At 61.0% G+C, this 21,296-nt stretch overlaps 1 protein-coding gene across 1 annotated transcript in view; it reads left to right on the top strand.

Moving 5' to 3' along the window:
* rsph14 (radial spoke head 14 homolog) overlaps positions 1 to 21,296 on the top strand; it is a 122,636-nt gene that overhangs the window by 1,228 nt on the left and 100,112 nt on the right. The gene's annotated exons all lie outside the window — the stretch shown is intronic.

Below are 21,296 nucleotides of genomic sequence, written 5' to 3'. Positions count from 1 at the left end.
GGGGAGACCTGCCTCCTTGGGCCTTTTCCGAGGGAAGAGGGGCTTCTTCTGAGGGGAGACCTGCCTCCTTGGGCCTTTTCCGAGGGAAGAGGGGCTTCTCCTGAGGGGAGACCTGCCTCCTTGGGCCTTTTCTGAGGGAAGAGGGGCTTCTCCTGAGGGGAGACCTGCCTCCTTGGGCCTTTTCTGAGGGAAGAGGGGCTTCTTCTGAGGGGAGACCTGCCTCCTTGGGCCTTTTCTGAGGGAAGAGGGGCTTCTTCTGAGGGGAGACCTGCCTCCTTGGGCCTTTTCTGAGGGAAGAGGGGCTTCTTCTGAGGGGAGACCTGCCTCCTTGGGCCTTTTCCGAGGGAAGAGGGGCTTCTTCTGAGGGGAGACCTGCCTCCTTGGGCCTTTTCTGAGGGAAGAGGGGCTTCTTCTGAGGGGAGACCTGCCTCCTTGGGCCTTTTCTGAGGGAAGGGGGGCTTCTTCTGAGGGGAGACCTGCCTCCTTGGGCCTTTTCTGAGGGAAGGGGGGCTTCTTCTGAGGGGAGACCTGCCTCCTTGGGCCTTTTCTGAGGGAAGAGGGGCTTCTCCTGAGGGGAGACCTGCCTCCTTGGGCCTTTTCTGAGGGAAGAGGGGCTTCTCGTGAGGGGAGACCTGCTTCCTTGGGCCTTTTCTGAGGGAAGGGGGGCTTCTTCTGAGGGGAGACCTGCCTCCTTCGGCCTTTTCTGAGGGAAGGGGGGCTTCTTCTGAGGGGAGACCTGCCTCCTTGGGCCTTTTCTGAGGGAAGGGGGGCTTCTTCTGAGGGGAGACCTGCCTCCTTGGGCCTTTTCTGAGGGAAGGGGGGCTTCTCCTGAGGGGAGACCTGCCTCCTTGGGCCTTTTCTGAGGGAAGGGGGGCTTCTTCTGAGGGGAGACCTGCCTCCTTGGGCCTTTTCTGAGGGAAGAGGGGCTTCTTCTGAGGGGAGACCTGCCTCCTTGGGCCTTTTCTGAGGGAAGAGGGGCTTCTTCTGAGGGGAGACCTGCCTCCTTGGGCCTTTTCTGAGGGAAGGGTGGCTTCTTCTGAGGGGAGACCTGCCTCCTTGGGCCTTTTCTGAGGGAAGAGGGGCTTCTTCTGAGGGGAGACCTGCCTCCTTGGGCCTTTTCCGAGGGAAGAGGGGCTTCTTCTGAGGGGAGACCTGCCTCCTTGGGCCTTTTCCGAGGGAAGAGGGGCTTCTTCTGAGGGGAGACCTGCCTCCTTGGGCCTTTTCTGAGGGAAGAGGGGCTTCTTCTGAGGGGAGACCTGCCTCCTTGGGCCTTTTCTGAGGGAAGAGGGGCTTCTTCTGAGGGGAGACCTGCCTCCTTGGGCCTTTTCTGAGGGAAGAGGGGCTTCTTCTGAGGGGAGACCTGCCTCCTTGGGCCTTTTCTGAGGGAAGAGGGGCTTCTTCTGAGGGGAGACCTGCCTCCTTGGGCCTTTTCTGAGGGAAGAGGGGCTTCTTCTGAGGGGAGACCTGCCTCCTTGGGCCTTTTCTGAGGGAAGAGGGGCTTCTTCTGAGGGGAGACCTGCCTCCTTGGGCCTTTTCTGAGGGAAGAGGGGCTTCTTCTGAGGGGAGACCTGCCTCCTTGGGCCTTTTCTGAGGGAAGAGGGGCTTCTTCTGAGGGGAGACCTGCCTCCTTGGGCCTTTTCCGAGGGAAGAGGGGCTTCTTCTGAGGGGAGACCTGCCTCCTTGGGCCTTTTCCGAGGGAAGAGGGGCTTCTTCTGAGGGGAGACCTGCCTCCTTGGGCCTTTTCTGAGGGAAGAGGGGCTTCTTCTGAGGGGAGACCTGCCTCCTTGGGCCTTTTCTGAGGGAAGAGGGGCTTCTTCTGAGGGGAGACCTGCCTCCTTGGGCCTTTTCTGAGGGAAGGGTGGCTTCTTCTGAGGGGAGACCTGCCTCCTTGGGCCTTTTCTGAGGGAAGAGGGGCTTCTTCTGAGGGGAGACCTGCCTCCTTGGGCCTTTTCCGAGGGAAGAGGGGCTTCTTCTGAGGGGAGACCTGCCTCCTTGGGCCTTTTCCGAGGGAAGAGGGGCTTCTTCTGAGGGGAGACCTGCCTCCTTGGGCCTTTTCTGAGGGAAGGGGGGCTTCTTCTGAGGGGAGACCTGCCTCCTTGGGCCTTTTCTGAGGGAAGAGGGGCTTCTTCTGAGGGGAGACCTGCCTCCTTGGGCCTTTTCCGAGGGAAGAGGGGCTTCTTCTGAGGGGAGACCTGCCTCCTTGGGCCTTTTCTGAGGGAAGAGGGGCTTCTTCTGAGGGGAGACCTGCCTCCTTGGGCCTTTTCTGAGGGAAGGGGGGCTTCTTCTGAGGGGAGACCTGCCTCCTTGGGCCTTTTCTGAGGGAAGAGGGGCTTCTTCTGAGGGGAGACCTGCCTCCTTGGGCCTTTTCCGAGGGAAGAGGGGCTTCTTCTGAGGGGAGACCTGCCTCCTTGGGCCTTTTCCGAGGGAAGAGGGGCTTCTTCTGAGGGGAGACCTGCCTCCTTGGGCCTTTTCTGAGGGAAGGGGGGCTTCTCCTGAGGGGAGACCTGCCTCCTTGGGCCTTTTCTGAGGGAAGGGGGGCTTCTTCTGAGGGGAGACCTGCCTCCTTGGGCCTTTTCTGAGGGAAGGGGGGCTTCTTCTGAGGGGAGACCTGCCTCCTTGGGCCTTTTCTGAGGGAAGGGGGGCTTCTTCTGAGGGGAGACCTGCCTCCTTGGGCCTTTTCTGAGGGAAGGGGGGCTTCTCCTGAGGGGAGACCTGCCTCCTTGGGCCTTTTCCGAGGGAAGAGGGGCTTCTTCTGAGGGGAGACCTGCCTCCTTGGGCCTTTTCCGAGGGAAGAGGGGCTTCTTCTGAGGGGAGACCTGCCTCCTTGGGCCTTTTCTGAGGGAAGGGGGGCTTCTTCTGAGGGGAGACCTGCCTCCTTGGGCCTTTTCTGAGGGAAGGGGGGCTTCTTCTGAGGGGAGACCTGCCTCCTTGGGCCTTTTCTGAGGGAAGGGGGGCTTCTTCTGAGGGGAGACCTGCCTCCTTGGGCCTTTTCTGAGGGAAGGGGGGCTTCTTCTGAGGGGAGACCTGCCTCCTTGGGCCTTTTCTGAGGGAAGGGGGGCTTCTTCTGAGGGGAGACCTGCCTCCTTGGGCCTTTTCTGAGGGAAGAGGGGCTTCTTCTGAGGGGAGACCTGCCTCCTTGGGCCTTTTCTGAGGGAAGGGGGGCTTCTTCTGAGGGGAGACCTGCCTCCTTGGGCCTTTTCTGAGGGAAGGGGGGCTTCTTCTGAGGGGAGACCTGCCTCCTTGGGCCTTTTCTGAGGGAAGGGGGGCTTCTTCTGAGGGGAGACCTGCCTCCTTGGGCCTTTTCTGAGGGAAGGGGGGCTTCTTCTGAGGGGAGACCTGCCTCCTTGGGCCTTTTCTGAGGGAAGAGGGGCTTCTTCTGAGGGGAGACCTGCCTCCTTGGGCCTTTTCTGAGGGAAGAGGGGCTTCTTCTGAGGGGAGACCTGCCTCCTTGGGCCTTTTCTGAGGGAAGAGGGGCTTCTTCTGAGGGGAGACCTGCCTCCTTGGGCCTTTTCTGAGGGAAGGGGGGCTTCTTCTGAGGGGAGACCTGCCTCCTTGAGCCTTTTCCGAGGGAAGAGGGGCTTCTTCTGAGGGGAGACCTGCCTCCTTGGGCCTTTTCTGAGGGAAGAGGGGCTTCTTCTGAGGGGAGACCTGCCTCCTTGGGCCTTTTCTGAGGGAAGGGGGGCTTCTCCTGAGGGGAGACCTGCCTCCTTGGGCCTTTTCCGAGGGAAGAGGGGCTTCTTCTGAGGGGAGACCTGCCTCCTTGGGCCTTTTCTGAGGGAAGAGGGGCTTCTTCTGAGGGGAGACCTGCCTCCTTGGGCCTTTTCTGAGGGAAGAGGGGCTTCTCCTGAGGGGAGACCTGCCTCCTTGGGCCTTTTCCGAGGGAAGGGGGGCTTCTTCTGAGGGGAGACCTGCCTCCTTGGGCCTTTTCTGAGGGAAGGGGGGCTTCTCCTGAGGGGAGACCTGCCTCCTTGGGCCTTTTCTGAGGGAAGAGGGGCTTCTCCTGAGGGGAGACCTGCCTCCTTGGGCCTTTTCCGAGGGAAGAGGGGCTTCTTCTGAGGGGAGACCTGCCTCCTTGGGCCTTTTCTGAGGGAAGAGGGGCTTCTCCTGAGGGGAGACCTGCCTCCTTGGGCCTTTTCCGAGGGAAGAGGGGCTTCTTCTGAGGGGAGACCTGCCTCCTTGGGCCTTTTCTGAGGGAAGGGGGGCTTCTTCTGAGGGGAGACCTGCCTCCTTGGGCCTTTTCTGAGGGAAGGGGGGCTTCTTCTGAGGGGAGACCTGCCTCCTTGAGCCTTTTCCGAGGGAAGAGGGGCTTCTTCTGAGGGGAAACCTGCCTCCTTGGGCCTTTTCTGAGGGAAGAGGGGCTTCTTCTGAGGGGAGACCTGCCTCCTTGGGCCTTTTCTGAGGGAAGGGGGGCTTCTCCTGAGGGGAGACCTGCCTCCTTGGGCCTTTTCCGAGGGAAGAGGGGCTTCTTCTGAGGGGAGACCTGCCTCCTTGGGCCTTTTCTGAGGGAAGGGGGGCTTCTCCTGAGGGGAGACCTGCCTCCTTGGGCCTTTTCCGAGGGAAGAGGGGCTTCTTCTGAGGGGAGACCTGCCTCCTTGGGCCTTTTCTGAGGGAAGAGGGGCTTCTCCTGAGGGGAGACCTGCCTCCTTGGGCCTTTTCCGAGGGAAGAGGGGCTTCTTCTGAGGGGAGACCTGCCTCCTTGGGCCTTTTCTGAGGGAAGAGGGGCTTCTCCTGAGGGGAGACCTGCCTCCTTGGGCCTTTTCCGAGGGAAGAGGGGCTTCTTCTGAGGGGAGACCTGCCTCCTTGGGCCTTTTCCGAGGGAAGAGGGGCTTCTTCTGAGGGGAGACCTGCCTCCTTGGGCCTTTTCTGAGGGAAGAGGGGTTTCTTCTGAGGGGAGACCTGCCTCCTTGGGCCTTTTCTGAGGGAAGGGGGGCTTCTCCTGAGGGGAGACCTGCCTCCTTGGGCCTTTTCTGAGGGAAGGGGGGCTTCTCCTGAGGGGAGACCTGCCTCCTTGGGGCTTTTCTGAGGGAAGGGGGGCTTCTTCTGAGGGGAGACCTGCCTCCTTGGGCCTTTTCCGAGGGAAGAGGGGCTTCTTCTGAGGGGAGACCTGCCTCCTTGGGCCTTTTCTGAGGGAAGGGGGGCTTCTTCTGAGGGGAGACCTGCCTCCTTGGGCCTTTTCTGAGGGAAGAGGGGCTTCTTCTGAGGGGAGACCTGCCTCCTTGGGCCTTTTCTGAGGGAAGGGGGGCTTCTTCTGAGGGGAGACCTGCCTCCTTGGGCCTTTTCTGAGGGAAGAGGGGCTTCTTCTGAGGGGAGACCTGCCTCCTTGGGCCTTTTCTGAGGGAAGAGGGGCTTCTTCTGAGGGGAGACCTGCCTCCTTGGGCCTTTTCTGAGGGAAGGGGGGCTTCTTCTGAGGGGAGACCTGCCTCCTTGGGCCTTTTCTGAGGGAAGGGGGGCTTCTTCTGAGGGGAGACCTGCCTCCTTGGGCCTTTTCTGAGGGAAGGGGGGCTTCTTCTGAGGGGAGACCTGCCTCCTTGGGCCTTTTCTGAGGGAAGGGGGGCTTCTTCTGAGGGGAGACCTGCCTCCTTGGGCCTTTTCTGAGGGAAGGGGGGCTTCTTCTGAGGGGAGACCTGCCTCCTTGGGCCTTTTCTGAGGGAAGGGGGGCTTCTTCTGAGGGGAGACCTGCCTCCTTGGGCCTTTTCTGAGGGAAGGGGGGCTTCTTCTGAGGGGAGACCTGCCTCCTTGGGCCTTTTCTGAGGGAAGGGGGGCTTCTTCTGAGGGGAGACCTGCCTCCTTGGGCCTTTTCTGAGGGAAGGGGGGCTTCTTCTGAGGGGAGACCTGCCTCCTTGGGCCTTTTCTGAGGGAAGGGGGGCTTCTTCTGAGGGGAGACCTGCCTCCTTGGGCCTTTTCTGAGGGAAGGGGGGCTTCTTCTGAGGGGAGACCTGCCTCCTTGGGCCTTTTCTGAGGGAAGAGGGGCTTCTTCTGAGGGGAGACCTGCCTCCTTGGGCCTTTTCTGAGGGAAGAGGGGCTTCTTCTGAGGGGAGACCTGCCTCCTTGGGCCTTTTCTGAGGGAAGAGGGGCTTCTTCTGAGGGGAGACCTGCCTCCTTGGGCCTTTTCTGAGGGAAGGGGGGCTTCTTCTGAGGGGAGACCTGCCTCCTTGGGCCTTTTTTGAGGGAAGAGGGGCTTCTTCTGAGGGGAGACCTGCCTCCTTGGGCCTTTTCTGAGGGAAGAGGGGCTTCTTCTGAGGGGAGACCTGCCTCCTTGGGCCTTTTCTGAGGGAAGAGGGGCTTCTTCTGAGGGGAGACCTGCCTCCTTGGGCCTTTTCTGAGGGAAGGGGGGCTTCTCCTGAGGGGAGACCTGCCTCCTTGGGCCTTTTCAGAGGGAAGGGGGGCTTCTTCTGAGGGGAGACCTGCCTCCTTGGGCCTTTTTTGAGGGAAGAGGGGCTTCTTCTGAGGGGAGACCTGCCTCCTTGGGCCTTTTCTGAGGGAAGAGGGGCTTCTTCTGAGGGAGACCTGCCTCCTTGGGCCTTTTCTGAGGGAAGAGGGGCTTCTTCTGAGGGGAGACCTGCCTCCTTGGGCCTTTTCTGAGGGAAGGGGGGCTTCTTCTGAGGGGAGACCTGCCTCCTTGGGCCTTTTCTGAGGGAAGGGGGGCTTCTTCTGAGGGGAGACCTGCCTCCTTGGGCCTTTTCTGAGGGAAGGGGGGCTTCTTCTGAGGGGAGACCTGCCTCCTTGGGCCTTTTCTGAGGGAAGGGGGGCTTCTTCTGAGGGGAGACCTGCCTCCTTGGGCCTTTTCTGAGGGAAGAGGGGCTTCTTCTGAGGGGAGACCTGCCTCCTTGGGCCTTTTCTGAGGGAAGAGGGGCTTCTTCTGAGGGGAGACCTGCCTCCTTGGGCCTTTTCTGAGGGAAGAGGGGCTTCTTCTGAGGGGAGACCTGCCTCCTTGGGCCTTTTCTGAGGGAAGGGGGGCTTCTTCTGAGGGGAGACCTGCCTCCTTGGGCCTTTTTTGAGGGAAGAGGGGCTTCTCCTGAGGGGAGACCTGCCTCCTTGGGCCTTTTCTGAGGGAAGAGGGGCTTCTTCTGAGGGGAGACCTGCCTCCTTGGGCCTTTTCTGAGGGAAGGGGGGCTTCTTCTGAGGGGAGACCTGCCTCCTTGGGCCTTTTCTGAGGGAAGGGGGGCTTCTCCTGAGGGGAGACCTGCCTCCTTGGGCCTTTTCTGAGGGAAGGGGGGCTTCTTCTGAGGGGAGACCTGCCTCCTTGGGCCTTTTTTGAGGGAAGAGGGGCTTCTTCTGAGGGGAGACCTGCCTCCTTGGGCCTTTTCTGAGGGAAGAGGGGCTTCTTCTGAGGGGAGACCTGCCTCCTTGGGCCTTTTCTGAGGGAAGAGGGGCTTCTTCTGAGGGGAGACCTGCCTCCTTGGGCCTTTTCTGAGGGAAGAGGGGCTTCTCCTGAGGGGAGACCTGCCTCCTTGGGCCTTTTCAGAGGGAAGGGGGGCTTCTTCTGAGGGGAGACCTGCCTCCTTGGGCCTTTTCAGAGGGAAGGGGGGCTTCTCCTGAGGGGAGACCTGCCTCCTTGGGCCTTTTCTGAGGGAAGAGGGGCTTCTTCTGAGGGGAGACCTGCCTCCTTGGGCCTTTTCTGAGGGAAGGGGGGCTTCTTCTGAGGGGAGACCTGCCTCCTTGGGCCTTTTCTGAGGGAAGGGGGGCTTCTCCTGAGGGGAGACCTGCCTCCTTGGGCCTTTTCTGAGGGAAGGGGGGCTTCTTCTGAGGGGAGACCTGCCTCCTTGGGCCTTTTCTGAGGGAAGGGGGGCTTCTTCTGAGGGGAGACCTGCCTCCTTGGGCCTTTTCTGAGGGAAGAGGGGCTTCTTCTGAGGGGAGATCTGCCTCCTTGGGCCTTTTCTGAGGGAAGAGGGGCTTCTTCTGAGGGGAGACCTGCCTCCTTGGGCCTTTTCTGAGGGAAGAGGGGCTTCTTCTGAGGGGAGACCTGCCTCCTTGGGCCTTTTCTGAGGGAAGAGGGGCTTCTTCTGAGGGGAGACCTGCCTCCTTGGGCCTTTTCTGAGGGAAGGGGGGCTTCTTCTGAGGGGAGACCTGCCTCCTTGGGCCTTTTCTGAGGGAAGGGGGGCTTCTTCTGAGGGGAGACCTGCCTCCTTGGGCCCTTTCTGAGGGAAGGGGGGCTTCTTCTGAGGGGAGACCTGCCTCCTTGGGCCTTTTCAGAGGGAAGAGGGGCTTCTTCTGAGGGGAGACCTGCCTCCTTGGGCCTTTTCTGAGGGAAGAGGGGCTTCTTCTGAGGGGAGACCTGCCTCCTTGGGCCTTTTCTGAGGGAAGAGGGGCTTCTTCTGAGGGGAGACCTGCCTCCTTGGGCCTTTTCTGAGGGAAGAGGGGCTTCTCCTGAGGGGAGACCTGCCTCCTTGGGCCTTTTCTGAGGGAAGAGGGGCTTCTCCTGAGGGGAGACCTGCCTCCTTGGGCCTTTTCTGAGGGAAGAGGGGCTTCTTCTGAGGGGAGACCTGCCTCCTTGGGCCTTTTCTGAGGGAAGAGGGGCTTCTCCTGAGGGGAGACCTGCCTCCTTGGGCCTTTTCTGAGGGAAGAGGGGCTTCTTCTGAGGGGAGACCTGCCTCCTTGGGCCTTTTCTGAGGGAAGAGGGGCTTCTTCTGAGGGGAGACCTGCCTCCTTGGGCCTTTTCTGAGGGAAGAGGGGCTTCTTCTGAGGGGAGACCTGCCTCCTTGGGCCTTTTCTGAGGGAAGAGGGGCTTCTTCTGAGGGGAGACCTGCCTCCTTGGGCCTTTTCTGAGGGAAGAGGGGCTTCTTCTGAGGGGAGACCTGCCTCCTTGGGCCTTTTCTGAGGGAAGAGGGGCTTCTTCTGAGGGGAGACCTGCCTCCTTGGGCCTTTTCTGAGGGAAGAGGGGCTTCTCCTGAGGGGAGACCTGCCTCCTTGGGCCTTTTCTGAGGGAAGAGGGGCTTCTTCTGAGGGGAGACCTGCCTCCTTGGGCCTTTTCTGAGGGAAGAGGGGCTTCTCCTGAGGGGAGACCTGCCTCCTTGGGCCTTTTCTGAGGGAAGAGGGGCTTCTCCTGAGGGGAGACCTGCCTCCTTGGGCCTTTTCTGAGGGAAGAGGGGCTTCTCCTGAGGGGAGACCTGCCTCCTTGGGCCTTTTCTGAGGGAAGGGGGGCTTCTCCCGAGGGGAGACCTGCCTCCTTGGGCCTTTTCTGAGGGAAGGGGGGCTTCTCCCGAGGGGAGACCTGCCTCCTTGGGCCTTTTCTGAGGGAAGGGGGGCTTCTTCTGAGGGGAGACCTGCCTCCTTGGGCCTTTTCTGAGGGAAGGGGGGCTTCTTCTGAGGGGAGACCTGCCTCCTTGGGCCTTTTCTGAGGGAAGAGGGGCTTCTTCTGAGGGGAGACCTGCCTCCTTGGGCCTTTTCTGAGGGAAGAGGGGCTTCTTCTGAGGGGAGACCTGCCTCCTTGGGCCTTTTCTGAGGGAAGGGGGGCTTCTCCTGAGGGGAGACCTGCCTCCTTGGGCCTTTTCTGAGGGAAGGGGGGCTTCTTCTGAGGGGAGACCTGCCTCCTTGGGCCTTTTCTGAGGGAAGGGGGGCTTCTTCTGAGGGGAGACCTGCCTCCTTGGGCCTTTTCTGAGGGAAGAGGGGCTTCTTCTGAGGGGAGACCTGCCTCCTTGGGCCTTTTCTGAGGGAAGAGGGGCTTCTTCTGAGGGGAGACCTGCCTCCTTGGGCCTTTTCTGAGGGAAGAGGGGCTTCTTCTGAGGGGAGACCTGCCTCCTTGGGCCTTTTCTGAGGGAAGAGGGGCTTCTTCTGAGGGGAGACCTGCCTCCTTGGGCCTTTTCTGAGGGAAGGGGGGCTTCTTCTGAGGGGAGACCTGCCTCCTTGGGCCTTTTCTGAGGGAAGGGGGGCTTCTCCTGAGGGGAGACCTGCCTCCTTGGGCCTTTTCTGAGGGAAGAGGGGCTTCTTCTGAGGGGAGACCTGCCTCCTTGGGCCTTTTCTGAGGGAAGGGGGGCTTCTCCTGAGGGGAGACCTGCCTCCTTGGGCCTTTTCTGAGGGAAGAGGGGCTTCTCCTGAGGGGAGACCTGCCTCCTTGGGCCTTTTCTGAGGGAAGGGGGGCTTCTCCTGAGGGGAGACCTGCCTCCTTGGGCCTTTTCTGAGGGAAGGGGGGCTTCTCCTGAGGGGAGACCTGCCTCCTTGGGCCTTTTCTGAGGGAAGAGGGGCTTCTCCTGAGGGGAGACCTGCCTCCTTGGGCCTTTTCTGAGGGAAGGGGGGCTTCTCCTGAGGGGAGACCTGCCTCCTTGGGCCTTTTCTGAGGGAAGAGGGGCTTCTTCTGAGGGGAGACCTGCCTCCTTGGGCCTTTTCTGAGGGAAGAGGGGCTTCTTCTGAGGGGAGACCTGCCTCCTTGGGCCTTTTCTGAGGGAAGGGGGGCTTCTCCTGAGGGGAGACCTGCCTCCTTGGGCCTTTTCTGAGGGAAGAGGGGCTTCTCCTGAGGGGAGACCTGCCTCCTTGGGCCTTTTCTGAGGGAAGAGGGGCTTCTTCTGAGGGGAGACCTGCCTCCTTGGGCCTTTTCTGAGGGAAGAGGGGCTTCTTCTGAGGGGAGACCTGCCTCCTTGGGCCTTTTCTGAGGGAAGAGGGGCTTCTTCTGAGGGGAGACCTGCCTCCTTGGGCCTTTTCTGAGGGAAGGGGGGCTTCTCCTGAGGGGAGACCTGCCTCCTTGGGCCTTTTCTGAGGGAAGAGGGGCTTCTTCTGAGGGGAGACCTGCCTCCTTGGGCCTTTTCTGAGGGAAGAGGGGCTTCTTCTGAGGGGACACCTGCCTCCTTGGGCCTTTTCTGAGGGAAGAGGGGCTTCTTCTGAGGGGACACCTGCCTCCTTGGGCCTTTTCTGAGGGAAGGGGGGCTTCTCCTGAGGGGAGACCTGCCTCCTTGGGCCTTTTCTGAGGGAAGGGGGGCTTCTTCTGAGGGGAGACCTGCCTCCTTGGGCCTTTTCTGAGGGAAGGGGGGCTTCTCCTGAGGGGAGACCTGCCTCCTTGGGCCTTTTCTGAGGGAAGGGGGGCTTCTTCTGAGGGGAGACCTGCCTCCTTGGGCCTTTTCTGAGGGAAGAGGGGCTTCTTCTGAGGGGAGACCTGCCTCCTTGGGCCTTTTCTGAGGGAAGGGGGGCTTCTTCTGAGGGGAGACCTGCCTCCTTGGGCCTTTTCCGAGGGAAGAGGGGCTTCTTCTGAGGGGAGACCTGCCTCCTTGGGCCTTTTCTGAGGGAAGGGGGGCTTCTCCTGAGGGGAGACCTGCCTCCTTGGGCCTTTTCCGAGGGAAGAGGGGCTTCTTCTGAGGGGAGACCTGCCTCCTTGGGCCTTTTCCGAGGGAAGAGGGGTTTCTTCTGAGGGGAGACCTGCCTCCTTGGGCCTTTTCTGAGGGAAGGGGGGTTTCTTCTGAGGGGAGACCTGCCTCCTTGGGCCTTTTCTGAGGGAAGGGGGGCTTCTCCTGAGGGGAGACCTGCCTCCTTGGGCCTTTTCTGAGGGAAGAGGGGCTTCTTCTGAGGGGAGACCTGCCTCCTTGGGCCTTTTCTGAGGGAAGAGGGGCTTCTTCTGAGGGGAGACCTGCCTCCTTGGGCCTCTTCTGAGGGAAGAGGGGCTTCTTCTGAGGGGAGACCTGCCTCCTTGGGCCTTTTCTGAGGGAAGAGGGGCTTCTTCTGAGGGGAGACCTGCCTCCTTGGGCCTTTTCTGAGGGAAGAGGGGCTTCTTCTGAGGGGAGACCTGCCTCCTTGGGCCTTTTCTGAGGGAAGAGGGGCTTCTTCTGAGGGGAGACCTGCCTCCTTGGGCCTTTTCAGAGGGAAGGGGGGCTTCTTCTGAGGGGAGACCTGCCTCCTTGGGCCTTTTCAGAGGGAAGGGGGGCTTCTTCTGAGGGGAGACCTGCCTCCTTGGGCCTTTTCTGAGGGAAGAGGGGCTTCTTCTGAGGGGAGACCTGCCTCCTTGGGCCTTTTCTGAGGGAAGAGGGGCTTCTTCTGAGGGGAGACCTGCCTCCTTGGGCCTTTTCTGAGGGAAGAGGGGCTTCTTCTGAGGGGAGACCTGCCTCCTTGGGCCTTTTCTGAGGGAAGGGGGGCTTCTCCTGAGGGGAGACCTGCCTCCTTGGGCCTTTTCTGAGGGAAGGGGGGCTTCTCCTGAGGGGAGACCTGCCTCCTTGGGCCTTTTCTGAGGGGAGAGGGGCTTCTTCTGAGGGGAGACCTGCCTCCTTGGGCCTTTTCTGAGGGAAGGGGGGCTTCTCCTGAGGGGAGACCTGCCTCCTTGGGCCTTTTCTGAGGGAAGAGGGGCTTCTTCTGAGGGGAGACCTGCCTCCTTGGGCCTTTTCTGAGGGAAGAGGGGCTTCTTCTGAGGGGAGACCTGCCTCCTTGGGCCTTTTCTGAGGGAAGGGGGGCTTCTCCTGAGGGGAGACCTGCCTCCTTGGACCTTTTCTGAGGGAAGAGGGGCTTCTTCTGAGGGGAGACCTGCCTCCTTGGGCCTTTTCTGAGGGAAGAGGGGCTTCTTCTGAGGGGAGACCTGCCTCCTTGGGCCTTTTCTGAGGGAAGAGGGGCTTCTTCTGAGGGGAGACCTGCCTCCTTGGGCCTTTTCTGAGGGAAGAGGGGCTTCTCCTGAGGGGAGACCTGCCTCCTTGGGCCTTTTCTGAGGGAAGGGGGGCTTCTCCTGAGGGGAGACCTGCCTCCTTGGGCCTTTTCTGAGGGAAGGGGGGCTTCTCCTGAGGGGAGACCTGCCTCCTTGGGCCTTTTCTGAGGGAAGAGGGGCTTCTTCTGAGGGGAGACCTGCCTCCTTGGGCCTTTTCTGAGGGAAGAGGGGCTTCTTCTGAGGGGAGACCTGCCTCCTTGGGCCTTTTCTGAGGGAAGGGGGGCTTCTTCTGAGGGGAGACCTGCCTCCTTGGGCCTTTTCTGAGGGAAGGGGGGCTTCTCCTGAGGGGAGACCTGCCTCCTTGGGCCTTTTCTGAGGGAAGGGGGGCTTCTCCTGAGGGGAGACCTGCCTCCTTGGGCCTTTTCTGAGGGAAGGGGGGCTTCTTCTGAGGGGAGACCTGCCTCCTTGGGCCTTTTCTGAGGGAAGGGGGGCTTCTTCTGAGGGGAGACCTGCCTCCTTGGGCCTTTTCTGAGGGAAGAGGGGCTTCTTCTGAGGGGAGACCTGCCTCCTTGGGCCTTTTCTGAGGGAAGAGGGGCTTCTCCTGAGGGGAGACCTGCCTCCTTGGGCCTTTTCTGAGGGAAGAGGGGCTTCTCCTGAGGGGAGACCTGCCTCCTTGGGCCTTTTCTGAGGGAAGAGGGGCTTCTTCTGAGGGGAGACCTGCCTCCTTGGGCCTTTTCTGAGGGAAGAGGGGCTTCTTCTGAGGGGAGACCTGCCTCCTTGAGCCTTTTCCGAGGGAAGAGGGGCTTCTTCTGAGGGGAGACCTGCCTCCTTGGGCCTTTTCTGAGGGAAGGGGGGCTTCTCCTGAGGGGAGACCTGCCTCCTTGGGCCTTTTCTGAGGGAAGAGGGGCTTCTTCTGAGGGGAGACCTGCCTCCTTGGGCCTTTTCTGAGGGAAGAGGGGCTTCTTCTGAGGGGAGACCTGCCTCCTTGGGCCTTTTCTGAGGGAAGGGGGGCTTCTTCTGAGGGGAGACCTGCCTCCTTGGGCCTTTTCTGAGGGAAGAGGGGCTTCTTCTGAGGGGAGACCTGCCTCCTTGGGCCTTTTCTGAGGGAAGAGGGGCTTCTCCTGAGGGGAGACCTGCCTCCTTGGGCCTTTTCTGAGGGAAGGGGGGCTTCTTCTGAGGGGAGACCTGCCTCCTTGGGCCTTTTCTGAGGGAAGAGGGGCTTCTTCTGAGGGGAGACCTGCCTCCTTGAGCCTTTTCCGAGGGAAGAGGGGCTTCTTCTGAGGGGAGACCTGCCTCCTTGGGCCTTTTCTGAGGGAAGAGGGGCTTCTTCTGAGGGGAGACCTGCCTCCTTGGGCCTTTTCTGAGGGAAGAGGGGCTTCTCCTGAGGGGAGACCTGCCTCCTTGGGCCTTTTCTGAGGGAAGAGGGGCTTCTTCTGAGGGGAGACCTGCCTCCTTGGGCCTTTTCTGAGGGAAGAGGGGCTTCTTCTGAGGGGAGACCTGCCTCCTTGGGCCTTTTCTGAGGGAAGAGGGGCTTCTCCTGAGGGGAGACCTGCCTCCTTGGGCCTTTTCCGAGGGAAGAGGGGCTTCTTCTGAGGGGAGACCTGCCTCCTTGGGCCTTTTCTGAGGGAAGAGGGGCTTCTTCTGAGGGGAGACCTGCCTCCTTGGGCCTTTTCTGAGGGAAGGGGGGCTTCTTCTGAGGGGAGACCTGCCTCCTTGGGCCTTTTCTGAGGGAAGGGGGGCTTCTTCTGAGGGGAGACCTGCCTCCTTGGGCCTTTTCTGAGGGAAGAGGGGCTTCTTCTGAGGGGAGACCTGCCTCCTTGGGCCTTTTCTGAGGGAAGAGGGGCTTCTTCTGAGGGGAGACCTGCCTCCTTGGGCCTTTTCTGAGGGAAGAGGGGCTTCTCCTGAGGGGAGACCTGCCTCCTTGGGCCTTTTCTGAGGGAAGAGGGGCTTCTTCTGAGGGGAGACCTGCCTCCTTGGGCCTTTTCTGAGGGAAGAGGGGCTTCTTCTGAGGGGAGACCTGCCTCCTTGGGCCTTTTCTGAGGGAAGGGGGGCTTCTCCTGAGGGGAGACCTGCCTCCTTGGGCCTTTTCTGAGGGAAGAGGGGCTTCTCCTGAGGGGAGACCTGCCTCCTTGGGCCTTTTCTGAGGGAAGAGGGGCTTCTCCTGAGGGGAGACCTGCCTCCTTGGGCCTTTTCTGAGGGAAGAGGGGCTTCTCCTGAGGGGAGACCTGCCTCCTTGGGCCTTTTCTGAGGGAAGAGGGGCTTCTTCTGAGGGGAGACCTGCCTCCTTGGGCCTTTTCTGAGGGAAGGGGGGCTTCTTCTGAGGGGAGACCTGCCTCCTTGGGCCTTTTCTGAGGGAAGAGGGGCTTCTTCTGAGGGGAGACCTGCCTCCTTGGGCCTTTTCTGAGGGAAGAGGGGCTTCTTCTGAGGGGAGACCTGCCTCCTTGGGCCTTTTCTGAGGGAAGAGGGGCTTCTTCTGAGGGGAGACCTGCCTCCTTGGGCCTTTTCTGAGGGAAGAGGGGCTTCTCCTGAGGGGAGACCTGCCTCCTTGGGCCTTTTCTGAGGGAAGGGGGGCTTCTCCTGAGGGGAGACCTGCCTCCTTGGGCCTTTTCTGAGGGAAGGGGGGCTTCTTCTGAGGGGAGACCTGCCTCCTTGGGCCTTTTCTGAGGGAAGAGGGGCTTCTTCTGAGGGGAGACCTGCCTCCTTGGGCCTTTTCTGAGGGAAGAGGGGCTTCTTCTGAGGGGAGACCTGCCTCCTTGGGCCTTTTCTGAGGGAAGAGGGGCTTCTTCTGAGGGGAGACCTGCCTCCTTGGGCCTTTTATGAGGGAAGAGGGGCTTCTCCTGAGGGGAGACCTGCCTCCTTGGGCCTTTTCTGAGGGAAGAGGGGCTTCTTCTGAGGGGAGACCTGCCTCCTTGGGCCTTTTCTGAGGGAAGAGGGGCTTCTTCTGAGGGGAGACCTGCCTCCTTGGGCCTTTTCTGAGGGAAGAGGGGCTTCTTCTGAGGGGAGACCTGCCTCCTTGAGCCTTTTCCGAGGGAAGAGGGGCTTCTTCTGAGGGGAGACCTGCCTCCTTGGGCCTTTTCTGAGGGAAGGGGGGCTTCTCCTGAGGGGAGACCTGCCTCCTTGGGCCTTTTCTGAGGGAAGAGGGGCTTCTTCTGAGGGGAGACCTGCCTCCTTGGGCCTTTTCTGAGGGAAGAGGGGCTTCTTCTGAGGGGAGACCTGCCTCCTTGGGCCTTTTCTGAGGGAAGGGGGGCTTCTTCTGAGGGGAGACCTGCCTCCTTGGGCCTTTTCTGAGGGAAGAGGGGCTTCTCCTGAGGGGAGACCTGCCTCCTTGGGCCTTTTCTGAGGGAAGGGGGGCTTCTCCTGAGGGGAGACCTGCCTCCTTGGGCCTTTTCTGAGGGAAGAGGGGCTTCTCCTGAGGGGAGACCTGCCTCCTTGGGCCTTTTCTGAGGGAAGAGGGGCTTCTTCTGAGGGGAGACCTGCCTCCTTGGGCCTTTTCTGAGGGAAGAGGGGCTTCTTCTGAGGGGAGACCTGCCTCCTTGGGCCTTTTCTGAGGGAAGAGGGGCTTCTCCTGAGGGGAGACCTGCCTCCTTGGGCCTTTTCTGAGGGAAGAGGGGCTTCTTCTGAGGGGAGACCTGCCTCCTTGGGCCTTTTCTGAGGGAAGAGGGGCTTCTTCTGAGGGGAGACCTGCCTCCTTGGGCCTTTTCTGAGGGAAGAGGGGCTTCTCCTGAGGGGAGACCTGCCTCCTTGGGCCTTTTCCGAGGGAAGAGGGGCTTCTCCTGAGGGGAGACCTGCCTCCTTGGGCCTTTTCTGAGGGAAGAGGGGCTTCTTCTGAGGGGAGACCTGCCTCCTTGGGCCTTTTCTGAGGGAAGAGGGGCTTCTTCTGAGGGGAGACCTGCCTCCTTGGGCCTTTTCTGAGGGAAGAGGGGCTTCTCCTGAGGGGAGACCTGCCTCCTTGGGCCTTTTCTGAGGGAAGAGGGGCTTCTTCTGAGGGGAGACCTGCCTCCTTGGGCCTTTTCTGAGGGAAGGGGGACTTCTCCTGAGGGGAGACCTGCCTCCTTGGGCCTTTTCTGAGGGAAGAGGGGCTTCTCCTGAGGGGAGACCTGCCTCCTTGGGCCTTTTCTGAGGGAAGAGGGGCTTCTTCTGAGGGGAGACCTGCCTCCTTGGGCCTTTTCTGAGGGAAGAGGGGCTTCTTCTGAGGGGAGACCTGCCTCCTTGGGCCTTTTCTGAGGGAAGAGGGGCTTCTTCTGAGGGGAGACCTGCCTCCTTGAGCCTTTTCCGAGGGAAGAGGGGCTTCTTCTGAGGGGAGACCTGCCTCCTTGGGCCTTTTCTGAGGGAAGGGGGGCTTCTTCTGAGGGGAGACCTGCCTCCTTGGGCCTTTTCTGAGGGAAGGGGGGCTTCTTCTGAGGGGAGACCTGCCTCCTTGGGCCTTTTCTGAGGGAAGGGGGGCTTCTCCTGAGGGGAGACCTGCCTCCTTGGGCCTTTTCTGAGGGAAGGGGGGCTTCTCCTGAGGGGAGACCTGCCTCCTTGGGCCTTTTCTGAGGGAAGAGGGGCTTCTCCTGAGGGGAGACCTGCCTCCTTGGGCCTTTTCTGAGGGCAGAGGGGCTTCTCCTGAGGGGAGACCTGCCTCCTTGGGCCTTTTCTGAGGGAAGAGGGGCTTCTTCTGAGGGGAGACCTGCCTCCTTGGGCCTTTTCTGAGGGAAGGGGGGCTTCTTCTGAGGGGAGACCTGCCTCCTTGGGCCTTTTCTGAGGGAAGAGGGGCTTCTCCTGAGGGGAGACCTGCCTCCTTGGGCCTTTTCTGAGGGAAGGGGGGCTTCTTCTGAGGGTAGACCTGCCTCCTTGGGCCTTTTCTGAGGGAAGGGGGGCTTCTTCTGAGGGGAGACCTGCCTCCTTGGGCCTTTTCTGAGGGAAGAGGGGCTTCTTCTGAGGGGAGACCTGCCTCCTTGGGCCTTTTCTGAGGGAAGAGGGGCTTCTTCTGAGGGGAGACCTGCCTCCTTGGGCCTTTTCTGAGGGAAGAGGGGCTTCTTCTGAGGGGAGACCTGCCTCCTTGGGCCTTTTCTGAGGGAAGGGGGGCTTCTCCTGAGGGGAGACCTGCCTCCTTGGGCCTTTTCTGAGGGAAGAGGGGCTTCTCCTGAGGTGAGACCTGCCTCCTTGGGCCTTTTCTGAGGGAAGAGGGGCTTCTCCTGAGGTGAGACCTGCCTCCTTGGGCCTTTTCTGAGGGAAGGGGGGCTTCTCCTGAGGGGAGACCTGCCTCCTTGGGCCTTTTCTGAGGGAAGGGGGGGCTTCTCCTGAGGGGAGACCTGCCTCCTTGGGCCTTTTCTGAGGGAAGAGGGGGCTTCTCCTGAGGGGAGACCTGCCTCCTTGGGCCTTTTCTGAGGGAAGAGGGGCTTCTTCTGAGGGGAGACCTGCCTCCTTGGGCCTTTTCTGAGGGAAGGGGGGCTTCTCCTGAGGGGAGACCTGCCTCCTTGGGCCTTTTCTGAGGGAAGGGGGGCTTCTCCTGAGGGGAGACCTGCCTCCTTGGGCCTTTTCTGAGGGAAGAGGGGCTTCTCCTGAGGGGAGACCTGCCTCCTTGGGCCTTTTCTGAGGGAAGAGGGGCTTCTCCTGAGGGGAGACCTGCCTCCTTGGGCCTTTTCTGAGGGAAGGGTGGCTTCTTCTGAGGGGAGACCTGCCTCCTTGGGCCTTTTCTGAGGGAAGGGTGGCTTCTTCTGAGGGGAGACCTGCCTCCTTGGGCCTTTTCTGAGGGAAGAGGGGCTTCTTCTGAGGGGAGACCTGCCTCCTTGGGCCTTTTCTGAGGGAAGAGGGGCTTCTCCTGAGGGGAGACCTGCCTCCTTGGGCCTTTTCTGAGGGAAGGGGGGCTTCTTCTGAGGGGAGACCTGCCTCCTTGGGCCTTTTCTGAGGGAAGGGGGGCTTCTTCTGAGGGGAGACCTGCCTCCTTGGGCCTTTTCTGAGGGAAGAGGGGCTTTTTCTGAGGGGAGACCTGCCTCCTTGGGCCTTTTCTGAGGGAAGGGGGGCTTCTTCTGAGGGGAGACCTGCCTCCTTGGGCCTTTTCTGAGGGAAGGGGGGCTTCTCCTGAGGGGAGACCTGCCTCCTTGGGCCTTTTCTGAGGGAAGGGGGGCTTCTTCTGAGGGGAGACCTGCCTCCTTGGGCCTTTTCTGAGGGAAGAGGGGCTTCTCCTGAGGGGAGACCTGCCTCCTTGGGCCTTTTCTGAGGGAAGGGGGGCTTCTCCTGAGGGGAGACCTGCCTCCTTGGGCCTTTTCTGAGGGAAGGGGGGCTTCTCCTGAGGGGAGACCTGCCTCCTTGGGCCTTTTCTGAGGGAAGGGGGGCTTCTTCTGAGGGGAGACCTGCCTCCTTGGGCCTTTTCTGAGGGAAGGGGGGCTTCTCCTGAGGGGAGACCTGCCTCCTTGGGCCTTTTCTGAGGGAAGGGGGGCTTCTTCTGAGGGGAGACCTGCCTCCTTGGGCCTTTTCTGAGGGAAGAGGGGCTTCTTCTGAGGGGAGACCTGCCTCCTTGGGCCTTTTCTGAGGGAAGAGGGGCTTCTCCTGAGGGGAGACCTGCCTCCTTGGGCCTTTTCTGAGGGAAGAGGGGCTTCTTCTGAGGGGAGACCTGCCTCCTTGGGCCTTTTCTGAGGGGCTTCTTCTGAGGGGAGACCTGCCTCCTTGGGCTTTTTCTGAGGGAAAGAGGGGCTTCTTCTGAGGGGAGACCTGCCTCCTTGGGCCTTTTCTGAGGGAAGAGGGGCTTCTTCTGAGGGGAGACCTGCCTCCTTGGGCCTTTTCTGAGGGAAGAGGGGCTTCTTCTGAGGGGAGACCTGCCTCCTTGGGCCTTTTCTGAGGGAAGAGGGGCTTCTTCTGAGGGGGAGGAGACCTGCCTCCTTGGGCCTTTTCTGAGGGAAGGGGGGCTTCTTCTGAGGGGAGACCTGCCTCCTTGGGCCTTTTCTGAGGGAAGAGGGGCTTCTTCTGAGGGGAGACCTGCCTCCTTGGGCCTTTTCTGAGGGAAGGGGGGCTTCTTCTGAGGGGGAGACCTGCCTCCTTGGGCCTTTTCTGAGGGAAGGGGGGCTTCTTCTGAGGGGGAGACCTGCCTCCTTGGGCCTTTTCTGAGGGAAGAGGGGCTTCTTCTGAGGGGAGACCTGCCTCCTTGGGCCTTTTCTGAGGGAAGAGGGGCTTCTTCTGAGGGGAGACCTGCCTCCTTGGGCCTTTTCTGAGGGAAGAGGGGCTTCTTCTGAGGGGAGACCTGCCTCCTTGGGCCTTTTCTGAGGGAAGAGGGGCTTCTCCTGAGGGGAGACCTGCCTCCTTGGGCCTTTCTCTGAGGGAAGGGGGGCTTCTTCTGAGGGGAGACCTGCCTCCTTGGGGCCTTTTCTGAGGGAAGGAGGGGCTTCTCCTGAGGGGAGACCTGCCTCCTTGGGCCTTTTCTGAGGGAAGAGGGGCTTCTTCTGAGGGGAGACCTGCCTCCTTGGGCCTTTTCTGAGGGAAGAGGGGCTTCTCTGAGGGGAGACCTGCCTCCTTGGGCCTTTTCTGAGGGAAGAGGGCTTCTCCTGAGGGGAGACCTGCCTCCTTGGGCCTTTTCTGAGGGAAGAGGGGCTTCTTCTGAGGGGAGGACCTGCCTCCTTGGGCCTTTTTCTGAGGGAAGAGGGGCTTCTTCTGAGGGGAGACCTGCCTCCTTGGGCCTTTTCTGAGGGAAGAGGGGCTTCTTCTGAGGGGAGACCTGCCTCCTTGGGCCTTTTCTGAGGGAAGGAGGGGCTTCTCCTGAGGGGAGACCTGCCTCCTTGGGCCTTTTCTGAGGGAAGAGGGGTCTTCTCTGAGGGGAGGAGACCTGCCTCCTTGGGCCTTTTCTGAGGGAAGAGGGGCTTCTTCTGAGGGGAGACCTGCCTCCTTGGGCCTTTTCTGAGGGAAGAGGGGGCTTCTTCTGAGGGGAGACCTGCCTCCTTGGGCCTTTTCTGAGGGAAGGGGGGCTTCTTCCTGAGGGGAGACCTGCCTCCTTGGGCCTTTTCTGAGGGAAGAGGGGCTTCTTCTGAGGGGAGACCTGCCTCCTTGGGCCTTTTCTGAGGGAAGGGGGGCTTCTTCTGAGGGGAGACCTGCCCTCCTTGGGCCTTTTCTGAGGGAAGGGGGGCTTCTCCTGAGGGGAGACCTGCCTCCTTGGGCCTTTTCTGAGGGAAGAGGGGCTTCTCCTGAGGGGAGACCTGCCTCCTTGGGCCTTTTCTGAGGGAAGGGGGCTTCTCCTGAGGGGAGACCTGCCTCCTTGGGCCTTTTCTGAGGGAAGAGGGGCTTCTTCTGAGGGGAGACCTGCCTCCTTGGGCCTTTTCTGAGGGAAGGGGGGCTTCTCTGAGGGGAGACCTGCCTCCTTGGGCCTTTTCTGAGGGAAGGGGGGCTTCTCTGAGGGGAGACCTGCCTCCTTGGGCCTTTTCTGAGGGAAGAGGGGCTTCTCCTGAGGGGAGACCTGCCTCCTTGGGCCTTTTCTGAGGGAAGAGGGGCTTCTTCTGAGGGGAGACCTGCCTCCTTGGGCCTTTTCTGAGGGAAGGGGGGCTTCTCCTGAGGGGAGACCTGCCTCCTTGGGCCTTTTCTGAGGAAGGGGGACTTCTTCCTGAGGGGAGACCCGCCTCCTTGGCCTTTTCTGAGGGAAGGGGGACTTCTCTGAGGGGAGACCTGCCTCCTTGGTCCTTTTCTGAGGGAAGGGGGGCTTCTTCTGAGGGGAGACCTGCCTCCTTGGGCCTTTTCTGAGGGAAGAGGGGCTTCTTCTGAGGGGAGACCTGCCTCCTTGGGC

This window comes from Anolis carolinensis, chromosome Y, assembly GCF_035594765.1.
Source record: "Anolis carolinensis isolate JA03-04 chromosome Y, rAnoCar3.1.pri, whole genome shotgun sequence".
Lineage (NCBI taxonomy): Eukaryota > Metazoa > Chordata > Lepidosauria > Squamata > Dactyloidae > Anolis > Anolis carolinensis.
Note: the sequence above shows the minus strand (reverse complement) of the source record. Positions and strands in the feature narration are given on the sequence as shown.